This window comes from Anabrus simplex, chromosome 1 (genome assembly GCF_040414725.1).
Source record: "Anabrus simplex isolate iqAnaSimp1 chromosome 1, ASM4041472v1, whole genome shotgun sequence".
NCBI lineage: Eukaryota > Metazoa > Arthropoda > Insecta > Orthoptera > Tettigoniidae > Anabrus > Anabrus simplex.
In genome coordinates, this window is record NC_090265.1 from 1,175,274,307 (window position 1) to 1,175,288,296 (window position 13,990).

Here is a 13,990-nt window from a genome sequence, read left to right on the forward strand (position 1 = left end):
ATCTATCTAAATTACTATTACACATTAAACTTAATACATAAACATCAAGAATCCCTCAATTTTACACCCTTCATCAAGGCATCTACACCAATTAATTTTTTTTTAACCTACTTTCATAATTTCCATACTGCCAACATTTTCTCCTTAACTACATTCCCACTTAATCTATCTCAATTCTATCACATATACCTTCTTTATACTTCCTCCTCAAAAACAATCCATTTTTTTTCACTCCTCATTTACACACCAACAGACAGTACTCCATTCCAAGTCCATTAGTTCACTCAGTCAACTCGCTTTTTTTTTTTTACTTCCATCTCAGCTTTACACTACCCTCAAACCTACTCAACCTCCCATTTTCTCAACGCTTACCTAATTTTCTCGGGCTTTCCCTTTGCCCCAGGCGGATCACCTTTCCATAGGGCAAGGTGCTCTCCCCCTTTCCCCTAACACTACAGCCCCCTCTTCTAATATCATGATTACCATGATACCCTTCCCGCATTTGCTCAGGGCGGATATCCATTCCTCTGAGCAAAATGCCTTCCCCCTTTCTCCCTCAGCACGAACCACATTATCTGCACAACCCCTGTTACTCCCTCAATTTCTTTATAAATATAGCTCTGGCAACATTTAAGAATTTCGTTATATTCGTTCCTTTCTCCCACTCTCTACATAACCAAGATGTTATCTTATAGCTTTCCCCTACCATATGCAGCTCCTTCTTACTTAGTAGTTTGATCTTTATCTCCGCCAAAGGTCGGCATTGATTAAAAATATGCAGGTCCTCCCACTTCTCTCCACATAACACACATCTATCCCTATTCTCACTACCTACCCAACCCCTATTCCTCGGAACACCCAATAACCACCAATACAAACCTCTCTTATCCCTTCTACCCTCAAACTCCGTTTTCGGGTTTATTACTTCCACCAATTTATTTAATACTGATAAAGAGACTCTCTCTCTACATTCCCCTATTAAGCTCTGTCTTTCAATATCTAGTAGTCTTCCCTTTATCCTTTCCCATACCCATTTATTCCTACCATCCCCCCAGACCTCTCCATATACCCCCAATCCAATCTTTTGTAACCATTTTTTGCACTTATTCACCCAGTAACCTTCATTTGTCATACCTTTCTGAAAATTAAACGTTTCTTGTACTAACGCCCCACCCTTCCCTTCCTCCAATCTAATCCAGTACTTGAACACCCTCTTAGCTATTTCAACCTCTATCGATTCTTTACAGACTAATCTGGCCCCGGCATTGGCTGTACAATTCGGTAGGTCCATCATGATCTTGCTAAATTTCGCCACCACCTGGTTTAGTTCACTCCTGTCTTCCTCCATTCCCCATACTTCAGCCCCAAATAGCATTTTGCCCATTACCAGTGATTTAAACACCGTTTTCTGAATTTTGTATTTAACGTCTGGAAATTTCTTTTCTAATACCCCTACTACCGCAAGCGCTCCTCTTCCTTTAAGTTTTGCCTTCTTACACTGATTTTTCCAAGAAGCATTCTTACTAATTATTACACCTAGGTACTCAATTTTTCCCCCTGGTTTAATTTCTTCCTGCTCCAGCCTGCAAACTTCCTTATTCTTTCTCCCACCCCTTTTCCTACACACCAATATCTGAGTCTTTCTTACATTTACTCTGAGAGACCATTTCCTAGTATATTCAACTACCTTGTCCAACCCTTTTTGCAAACCATTTGCCGTCAAAGCCAAAATCAATAGGTCATCCGCGAATAGCAACCCCGGAATCTCCATTTTCCCTACCCAAGGGCAATGCCATGCGTCTCCACCATGACCCTCTAAAATATTATTTATAAATAATATAAATAATATCGGGGATAGCTTACATCCCTGTCTCACCCCGCTTTTCGATTCAAAACACTTACTCAACCTTCCATCCTGCAATTTAATCATCACAAACACTTCCTCATAAATAGTTTCAATTGCCACCCTCATTTTTTTCGACATTCCAACCTCTCCTAATCTCAAAAATAGCGCCTCCCTACTGACCGTATCAAAGGCTTTTTCTAAGTCAATCGCTGCTATAAATAATTTACGCCCTGCTATCCTCACATACTTTGTAATCAAAGTGTCCAGAATCCAAACATTATCAACTGTATTACATCCTTTCCTAAATCCATTTTGGAACTCAGATATCCTACCGTACTGTTCCGCCCAATTTGTTATCCTATTCGCCAAAACCCCTGTGTACACCTTTGACAGCGAGTCTAGGAGTGTAATTCCTCTATAGTTGTTTGGATCACTACTAGCTCCTTTATTTTTATAAATAGGGCATAATACCCCCATCCTCCATTCTCTAGGAAATTTCCCCGTTTCCAGCAACCTATTAAAGAATTTCACAATCCCTCTCAACATCGGTTCATTTGCCCCTACCTCTTTCCATACACTATTGGAAATACCATTCACACCTCCTGCAGCCTTGGGTCTAGCATTTTTTAATACTGTAATTACCTCCTGCCTTGTTATCTCCCCATCCAATATTGTAATGCCTACTTCCAGTTCCCTTCCAATTTGTGACTTGTCTATTTCTCTACCCAATTTCCTCTCCCCTTCTAAAAGCCTTTTAAAATGCCTAACCCACTCGTTTTCTCCTATTTTATCCCCCTTCCCCTCTGGTTTCGTTCTTCTGATCTTGTTTATTGACTCCCAAATCCTCTCAAATTTCTTCTCTCTACAATATATATTTATTTTTTCAGCTTCCGCCTCCTTCCATCCTCTTTTCTTCTCATTCAATACCTCCTTATATTCCCTTCTCAATTTACAATATTCCTTCCTTTTTTCTTGCATACCCTCCTTCCTAAACTCCGCTAGGGCTCTCATTACAACCTCACGTTTTCTCCTACAGTCTTCATCAAACCATCCATTCATTTTATTCTTTTTTCCCTCTACCCTTCTCCTCACTTTCTTCCCCACCCTCCATACAGGGAGTTCAATTAATTTTAACACGTTATCCATATCATTCCCTTCTACCGGCCTTTCAATTCCTACCCTTAATATATCTCCTTCCTCTTTCAAATGCCGTCTTAATTTCTCTTTAGTATTATCATCCCATACATACTTCCATCCTCCATTCCTATACCTCTCCTTACTTTCCTCCATCTTTCCCTTCTCATCAGCAACCAAAGTTCTCAATTTTATTTTGATAGGCATATGTTCTGTCAACCCATATTCTAACACCTCAAAACTTATTATTCTCCTTAACGCTATCTCTGAGCTTATTCCTATGTCCACCACACTCCCTCCATTTGTTGTAATATACGTCAAATCACCCACACTATCCCCCTTCATCCACCCATTTAAAATGAATAAATGTTCTAGAGCACATAACTCTAATAACCTTTCTCCATAACTATTTACAACATTATCCTTACTCTTCCTTTGCAGTATCTCGTCTACTTTTACTTCTTTCCCGTATACCGGTACTCTATTGCTCACTCTCGCATTCCAATCCCCCAATAAAATAATCCCATCTTCTACATATATTCCTTTAATTGTGTTTATTTCTTCAATCAGTTCGTCAAAAAAATGTTTATTTGCATACACTGAATCGCTCGGATGGTTATAAAGCAGTGCCAGACAAATTGCTTCCGCTGCCCCCTTCCCCATTTTTACTCTCAACCACACTACCCCTTCTACCCTAGTCTGTAATGTCTCCACCCATTCAGCTATCTCATTTCTTATTAAAACTACTATGCCCCCTGGGTTTCGGCCCCTCTTCCCTATTTTTTTCCTTAACACGTTAACTACTCTATAACCGTCCCATGTAATTTCAACCCCCTTCCCTAACCACGTCTCTACTAGAGCAATAATCTCAAAATCTTTCACTAAATCCACAATTTCCTTATTCCCTAACTTCCCCATCAACCCCTCAATATTCAGCATCCCTATCACCATATCTAGTTATTTATTTCCTCCCCCTCCCTCCCTATACTTCTGCATTTCACCACTTCCCCCCTTACTTCTCGTGATTCTTCCTTTTGGCTCCACCCCATCCCTCTCTTTCTTCTCACCCCCATCCTTCCCCTTTTCCGTGCCAGAGCCTTTTTTCCCACCCCATAGATCTTTTAAACTTAAGGATCTCGCCTTATTTAACGCCTGCTTTCTCTCCAGGTTTATTTCTGCATTATTCCTATTTGGGGAGGTTAAGTCACTACCCTGACTCCTTTCCCTTCCCGTCACCTCTTCACTACCTGTATCCACTTCACTTCGGTCTAGTGACCTACTTGTTGATTCACTCCTGCTTGGGCTGTTCTGACTCGCCAAGGACTCTGCTGTCTTCGCTACCTGCCCGCTGACACCGCAGTCCCCTCTTCTCTCTTCCTTCTCCGTACTGATGTCGCCCTGCTCTCGATTTCTGCAACTCATTTCCTCCTCACATTTTTCCATCCTCAGCAGTTCCTCCTGTGTCCACGATCGCGACCAATTTCTGCCTGAAGTAACCAGACACCTCCCCACTATCTTGACTCGCAATCCCTCCGCTCTAGCACGCCACATATGCCGCTTATAGACATCCAACCGCATCCTATCTTCTTTCTCTATCTCAGGCTTCAAATAAATGTTCGATCCTTTCAAATTTCCAGCATTCCTCAGAAGTATATCAGCCATCAGGGTTGATATTAATCTTAACTTCACCGGCCTATGTCCCTTGTTCCTTCCCACTCTATATATATCATCTATATCAACTTCAGAAAAGTTTATCTTCATTTTGTTCGAAACTATGTCCACCACTTTCAATACTAATTCCACTTTTGATTCTGTTCCTTCCTCAGGTACACCATACACAAACACATTTTTTCTTGCCGATTCGTTCCTCGCTAACCTCACTTCTCTCTTCATTGCTGTTAATTTCTCTTCCAGTACCACCACCTTCTTTTTCAAGCTCCCTACCTCATCTTCTATCTCCGCTAACTTGTCATTTACACCTCCAATTTCTTCTTTTATAAAACTTTTTAAGTCCTTCATCTCCTTCATTTGGGTTGCCTGGTGTTCCTGCATCATTTCCTTAATTTCTTCTCCTTTGCTTGCTTCCTTCACCACTCTCTTGATCTCTTCAAGCTCCTCCCAGCCGAACGGTCCCTGGTTTGGACCCGGATTCTTTTCTATACCTCCTACCACCAGCAGCGTCGCAATAACCGTCGCACACAACATAATCTCCAACAGTCCTTTATAACCACTAATTTCTCTTCCTCCGTCAACTCCACCTTCCTTCCAACACTGCCTTGCACCATGCCATCTTCCAATTCTTAGCCTGTATTGCTGTATCGTTATTCCCATATTGCGCACCTCAGCTCATTCACACGTCCGCACTTCCCGATGTCTCGCTCGTGACTGTACTTAAATATACGCTGCATTTGAATTAATTAATACTCGTACTTCATTACCGCGTTATCTGAAATTAGTTAACTCCTATTTATTTGCTTTTGTTTCACTCTAATTGTACGATAACTTTTCTCATTTAAATGAGATAAATGTTTATGATAATCCCCAACTTTGTTAAATTAAACAAAAACTAAAGATGTGTTACAGCATTGTTAAGTTACACCTTCTTGTCCATCCCTCTCTCTCTTAGAATTCACGATTTTCTTGTTTCATTTTCCGCTCATTTATTTTAATTGTAACATGACTACAGGAGTTTTTGGAAAGAACTCGGCAGATTGTTAGGAAATAACTTTTAGTTTCACCGATGACGATTCGCTTAGAGATGTTTTACGGAACTCTCCTCAAGCCTGCTCGATGAATGATGAGAAATCCTTGCAATTTCGAAGTCGAGAAAGGTCAATGTTGTAATCCTTCAATGTACTGTACAATATAAGCTACTAATGGAAAAACGTAACGGTGAAAAGTTTATCCTAAAAGGGTACACAAAAGCGTCTGTCTCTGAAAAGGAAGATGATGTCATGGAGAGACTAGTTATATTTCACATAATGCTCAGTGTCAGAGCTCAAATAATGATCGAAGCGGAGTTTTACGAGGGCGAGTCAATAAATAAGTCGCAAACATGTGTGTGCTCCATTTGCAATTACGCGCGCAAGTTTTGCCAGCAGATGGCAGCATATGTATGCTTGTCGTACGACATCTCGCAGGCACTCAGTCAGTCAGAGGCTGTTAGTGCACGATGGCACATGTGTTGCATGACTGTACACGAGAAGAACAGTCCTATGGTAAAACTGTGAATGCTGCGTCGAACTGTACCACTCTGGAGGAACTCCGACAGATCATTCGCCGCAAACGACCTGGACTCCTGTCAAAGGGTGTGATTCTTCTGGATGACAATGCACGCCCGCCCTCACACAACAAGACTAACGCAGGAGCTGTTACGAACATTTCATTGGGAATGCTTGGAACATCCACCGTACAGTCCTGACTTAACCCCCAGTGATTTACATATCTTTGGGCCCCTAGAAAATCATTTGTGTGGCCGTCATTTTGATACAGATGATGCCGTAATATATGAGGTTACACGTTGGCTGCGACAGCAACCAAAGGACTTCCTTGCTGCTGGCTTTCAAAGACTTGTAAAGAGATGGGATAAGTGCCTGAATGTACAGGGTGAATATGTGGAAGAGTGAAATAAATGTCAGAAAGTTACTTTGATTATGTTTGCCTCAGTTCAGTTTTGCAAATTTTTTATTGACTCACCCTCGTAACTTGCACCGTGAGCAGCGAATAAAGAATGAATAACTGCACTGACCACAAAACATCACTCGATCTAATTCCAGACTGAACCCCTTCGGTGGGGTAATTATTTTTTACAAGCTCCTTTACGGCGACGATGGGACAGGAAAGGGCTAGAAGTGGGAAGAAAGAGGCTGTGCCCTTAATTAAGGTACAGCCCCAGCATTTTCTTGACGTGAAAGTGGGGAAACCACGGAAAACCATCTTCAGGGCTGCCGGCAGTGGAGTTCGAACCCACCATCTCCCGAATGGACGATCACAGCTGAGCGTAACTAACAACACGTCTAACTCGCTCGGTGGGGTAACTCACGGAGGACGACAGTTTATGTAAATCGTGCTCATTCTAGATCCTTTCTTCAAGAGTACTTACACTGTATTTCAGGAAGTAATGTATTCAGCAGTTTTTACTTAATATTAGCATCATTAATATATACACACTCTTCTCTTACGAAAAAAAAAGAACATGTGGAATGCAAATATGATAAAGGAGTGCATATGAGTACAAGGTTTGGAAACATCAAGAAAGCCGCGCTGAGTGGCTCAGACGGTTGAGGCGCTGGTCCTCTGACCCCAACTTGCCAGGTTCGAGCCTGGATCAGTCCAATGGTATTTGAAGGTGCTCAAATACGTCAGCCTCGTGTCGGTAGATTTATTGGAACATAAAAAAACTCCTGCGGATCAAAATTCCGGCATGTCGGCGTCTCCAAAAACCATAAAAGTATTTAGTGGGACATCAAGCAAATATTATTATTATTATTATTATTATTATTATTATTATTATTATTATTATTATTATTATTATTATTATTATTATTATCAAGAAATCACATCAGTTTGAATACCCTGGTGAATGGATCAAACCAAATGGGCCTAGTAAGGAATCAACTAAGGGACGAGCCAGTTAGCTAAAACTAGCGTACCTATTAGTGGAGAATTGTTGTAGAATGAGAGGCATTTCCTACAACGCGAAGATCAGACACTACCCCACAATTGTTAGGGTGACACTCCGGAGGTAAAAATATATTTTTACCTAATGCATGGATTTTCACGAAACTTTGTGGGAATGTCACCTACATAAAAGTACAGCTATCACAAACATTTTTTCATATATAATGAATAGTTTTTCCAGAATATTTTTTGAAATGTTTAATTGCATTTTTTCATGAAATTTTATTAACATGTTAATGTTAATTCGTAATTAGGTAGATAATACTTCTTTTAAAAGCCCCACTTAGGCTTCTCGATTTTTCTGTACGTAATTTATATTAGGAGATGCATCGTACTAAAGTTTGGGTAATTTTTACGTTCTAAAATTTTGGATTTAAAAATCCCTACTAAAACCAAAACCAAACCCAATGGTGCAACAGCCTCGAAAGGCCTGGACCCATCAAGCGACCACCGCTTAGCCTGAAGATCTGCAGATTACGAGGTGTCGAGTGGTCAGCACGACGAATCCTCACGACCGTTAGTCTTGGCTCTATAGACCGGGGCCACCATCTCACTGTCATACAGCTCCTCCATTGTAATCACGTAGGCTGAGTGGACCTCGAACCGGCCATCAGGTCCAGGTAAAAATCCCTGACCTGGCAAGGAATCGAACCCGTGACCTCCGGGTAAAAGGCAGGCACGCTACTCCTACACCGCGGGGACGGCTAAAAATCCCTACTACTTGAAACAATTCTGCAATAAAAAATTCCATACCCAGGTTTCTTAACATAGCTGTGATACGTATGCCATTGAAACTTTCAATTTCAATCATTAAAAATCACCAAAATAGCCAAAATATCGATTTTTACCCCCGGAGTGTCACCTTAAGACAGAAGGACTCCGTTCTTTAGAATTCTTGAAATGAAGGAACTAGAGATAAAGAATATTCACAAGGAAAATCCTCGGTCAGGTAAAATTAAAGGAGGTGGTGCATAGAGGAAGAGGAATAATCAACTTTTATATACAGAAGATTATAGATAAAGTTCGCAGGAGAAGACTGAAATATTGTGGGCACCTCTTTAAAATGAATAAATGTAAGTTGATAGAGAAAATCTTCAAAGACATCACAAAATTAAGACGACCACAAAGTGGGTTGATGAGACAAGAAAAGATAGGTACGAATTTCGGAACAATCCCAAGGATAACTGGAATGGAGAAGTGTTCCAGGTTAGTACAGATTGTAAATTGTCTGGCTTGAGGGCTAAATGATTAGCATTGCGGGCATTTGATTCAAGGGGTCCTGGGTTCGATTCCAGGGGGTGTCGTGTATTTTAACTTTCATTAGTTAATTATCCTGCCTTGGGGCTGAGTGTTAGTGCTTTAGAATTCATATTAAGTAGGGCCCTCTTTTCAAAGGCGCCCAGATCTCCTATATGGCGTCTACACGAAAGTCCTGCGCCAGGCCTCTCCGGAGGCCACGCGCCATAAAAACTGATAAATTTAAGGGGTTCAGGGAAAAACAAAGTACAAGGGCTAAGGACGCACAGTGAAGGAATGAAAACATTCTTGACTAGCAAATGTACCCGTGCATTGCTACGGTGTTCTATATTGTACACGGATTTCTACGTAAATTACTGTACACCCAGTGAGTAAGCTTGTATTAAATTACATGTCTCTTAGCGTTATCCGAGAAAAACCACGGGGTGGAGCCCATACGTTCTTCCTATATAAGGGGCGCGTTGGGGAGTTTTGTTGATAATGGTAGGCCACGATTCCAACTGCCATTCACATTCGTGTTCGGGAGTTTCTACTATAAAGGCAGGCTCACTTACCTACTGACATTTACATTCGAGATAGGGAGTTTTCATTATAAAGACAAACCCTTTCCCTAACGCCAGTCAGAATCGAATAAGCGGATTTTATTATAATCGAGAAATGCAGCTCTGCCTAACGTATTAGGGAAGGAGATACGACAAAAAGTCATAGGACCATAGTTGTAGATCTCTCCTAATTGAGTGGCGATTGTGCTATCTGTTTTCTGATACGACTCACCGTTAGCCACCAATTACCCCGAAACGAAAGTCTGCACCGTCATTAACACTCCCTCCATATTTCGATAATTTTCAGGGCCAAAAAAGTTACACAATTGAACATCTTGGAATTTTCCTCAGAGGAAAGGGAGTCCAGTTTTCAGGATTAGCACTGGTATACATAATGATAAATCAAGGAAGAAAACAATGCCGTTAAGAATGTTTACATTAATTGAAGATAGGATAAAAACCGAGGACAGCCGAATAGGAAAGATATGTAAAAACCAAGTGGATGTATTGGAAAAATAAATTGTCCCTCACTAAATAGCGTTGATATGAGTTAAGGATTTAAGAAAGCGGTAACAAAGGAGAAATTTAGGCACGAGTAGGTAATCATATAAGAAGACTTTATTATGTTATTACTTAAGCCTAAAGAGGCAAGGCAGACGTAAGAAATTAAAGCAGAAACCAGAATTAGAAGGGAAATACAACAATAAAGCAAATGCCATAAAACACGTTACGGTGTGAAATAAAGGGCTGCACTCCGCGTACTGTTGAAATATTAACAATCACCCTTGGTTCTGTTCGAAGAAGATTGTAACCTCCAACTGTATTCCGCAAATATCCCGCAGAATGGCAGCTTGACGTCCCTTTTGCCTTTTAATCCACAGCCACGAGATTACAGGAAAAATGACGAAAATTGCATTATGTTACGTTCCTGCTGACAAGCAGTCAGAGACGTCGCCATGGTAACCGGTAGGTTCGTTGTCGGTCTGCGCGGATGTCCGTCACTCAATGTAGAGCATGAAACCCGCAGAAAAATTAATTTTCTCCGTCATTTGAAGAGTTACGGAAATTATGTACAGAACAACAGTTGTTTCAAATGAAAGTTCGTTTCACATATAGTGTACGGATTTTACATAAAATCAGTAGTATAAGAGAAAATTGAAGAAACCTGTTCTGGTCTTCCTATAAACTCCAAGTCTATTAAGTGATTTTAAAATCATACGAATATCTAAACCTGCTCCTGGATGAGTATACTCTAAAAGTGAAGTTGGATCTAAATCTATCCAGCCTTTTCGCCGTGACAGTGGAACAAACGAACAAACAGGTAAACAGACAGACACGAAGAATAAACCCACTGATTCGGTCTTGAGTTGACCTAAGACGGATAAATATCTGAAAAATTGGCAAAATAAACGAAATTAGAGACGGCGGACCCCCTGCAACTTTATTTGTATGGAAGAAGTGGAAGAAAATTTTAACCAGAAACTCAATTGTTTCTCGCGGTCCACAGCAGACCAGATTCAAAGAACGACAGAAAGAAAGAAAGAAAGGAAGGAAAGAATAACGGAAGAAAAAGAAGAAGAAACCCTCACTATATTCTAGCGGTTAAGACCTGTACATGCCGTACTTTTTGACTATTAATTGTTTACCATCATCACGGAAGACATTCAGAGCGAACTTGGTTTGTTTACGTTCGGAGGAGCGAGCAGGCGAGCCGGTGACAGCTGTGTGACGTAGCTGCTGGGGCAAGACAGACTACCCGCCTGACGCCACGTGTAGCCTGCATGACCTGGTATGTTCTCAATATGAACGTCACCCGTTCGCGAACATTCGATTGATTTTTTTAAACTTCTATAATAATAATTGCAGCGACTTGAGCGATACGTCATTTTGAAGAGGATAACATAAACGTCTCAAATGGTGAATCTCAAGAAAATCCGTCGAGGGATTCACGAGATAATCAACTTCGAAGAGATCACGTTATCTAATGACGTAGGATTCCCAAATTGAATATAAGCCGAGCACACTTGACCCTGATCAGACAGTCATTGCTGGGTGTCCAGCCAGACTCTCCACGCTGCAGTGTTTGTCGAAGTTCTGACAGAGTCTAACTTCGAATGATTCAAAGTCTTCGTGTGGGACTTAAACTCTGACAGTCGAGTTGATATTATAAATTGTGCGCGTGTGAACTCTAACGTATAACAGAGTCTTTATAATGGACATTGAGTCTATCAGTGAAGTTGAACTTGTAATTTTTGAGTGTGATGAAGATCAAATTATTCAGAGTCTTTATACAGTACACTTTGATTATATCCGTCAAGTTGAACTTATAAATTTTGCGTGTGTTGGAACTTTTATTATGACAAGTCATGTATTGGACTTAGGTGACAACAGTTGAGTTGAACTTATATTCTGTGCGCTCGTAAAAACTTCTCGATATATATTACTTTTTTTCTTGTAGAACTCAGTTTATTACCACGTTGCCTGTGTGAAACTTAGCCTCTTAACTAACATAATTAATTTCAATGTGACACTACTGTGATATCCTAGGAAATGTGATATTTCTTTTTAAATCTCAGTCAGCAGAACTTAATCTCTGAACACATATCATTAATTTCAGTGTGACCCCTACGTTATACTATTAACTGTGACATTTTTGTCAAATCTCAGTCAGCATAATCTCATTAATAAACAAGGGTGTTTATGAAAGTGTTCGAACTTTCACATGAATGTCAATTCAAGTGATTACCATAATCGTGTGCTAAGACACCAGCGTTTCACTCCGAACTCAAACTGTGTTCTTTATCCAATTCAAACAAAACTGTGTATTATTTCTTCTGAACAGTGTGTGTGTGTGACTGATAGCAGTGTCTTTCATAAACTCTTGAACAGTCACCTATTTTATTTAATGTCAAGTGAGCCTAACAACGAAATGTGCTTTTCATTTCAACCTTATTTCTTCGTCAAAGTGTTTAGTATTATTTCATGACTGACAGCAGTGTCTTTGATAAACTTTAGAGCAGTCATACGTTTCTTTCTATGTCAAGTGCTACATTATTTAGTGGAAAATCACCACGAACTGTGCCAAGTGCGTGAACAATTTTCATTTTAATTATTTCTATTCATGAGGTGTGCTTTATTTTCTTCCAAACTCGGTGCTACCCGCATCTTCATCTTAGTGAACTTGTAAATTCTGTCTACAAGATTAAGAGAGTATTCGACTGCATATCATAACCACATTAAATGAAACAGTGCTGTTAAACCAAAGTGTCGGGGGACTGTCTAAATTTGGACACTCGTGTAAGTTATGTGACGAGTGATTACCCCGCAACATCGTCGGAGAACGTCGGAGAACGTCGGAGATCGTCTAGAACGTCGAAAATTCGAGACTCAAACTCATATCAAACCGACCTGGGTGTTCCAGCCTTATATCAACGTAAAATTGGCAACATGCAGAACATGTTCGTCTCCCGTTCAACCCGGTGAACTGGGAGCAGGGGTCATCAAAAGGTGATATTGAAGACAGCGACTATCAACAGTAAGGTGGTGTGCACTTTTAAATGCATTTTCTGAATAAAACACTATTATTCAATCTATTTAAAAAAAATTTGAAGATAGGACCCTGCCTCCTGTACCATGCCCTAGCTAGAAATCACCCAGTATTGCCCTGAGATCTACTTCGCACTAGCTTTAAAATTAATTCATAAAGTCGGGCTATTTTACTGGTACAATATGAAAGGTCACTTCAATCATAATGTTACATAATTCTATCTCATACATTAAGAAAGGCAAATATCGTCTTGAAATGAGAAAAGGAAGGACGACAGGCACAGTATTGTTATGAGCCTATGCAAAAAATTAAAAATAATTGATCGAAAGTCGTTTCAAAGAAAAGAGTCCAACATAAGCACACGTGAAGCAAGCAAGCAAGACGTGGTTTCGAGGGCCCATCACCGGCACCCTGTATTTTGCGAGTGTCGGCACACTGTTCAGTACGTTGAAGGCGGCTAAAAGTATTTTGTCCTTTTAGTTCCTACTGATGTTGGGCCATGGTCAGCGCGCTATTTTTGTACCCTTGATTGAAGTTTCGATTATGTCCGATATAAATGGCATATTGAAGACAAGAAAATCCATACAACGACAGATATTTCATATTGGTGTGTAAAGGAAATCGTAGTGAACGCATTACGTGTTCGTTCAGCTAAATTATCTCAGCATTTTCATTCTTCTATAGCCTCTCCTGGCTACCGGACGCCAGCTCTACGCTCATGAATGTATTCACTATGTGTGTTTACGTGGTGGTTGCTAGAGTAGTGTGGTACAAATAACACACGTACAAATACCGTATCTAATGTGTCTCTACAGATTCTGGGTTTCACTAAAAAGAGTGTTGACTGTAATTAACTACAAACGTTCAAATTGATACGCAACAACAGTGGCGTGTATGGAACGTTTAAATTGATACCGAACCGCCCAGGTGGTAGCAACGCAGAATACTAGCATTTAGCCAGCCTCTTATTATTATTGTTCCGGG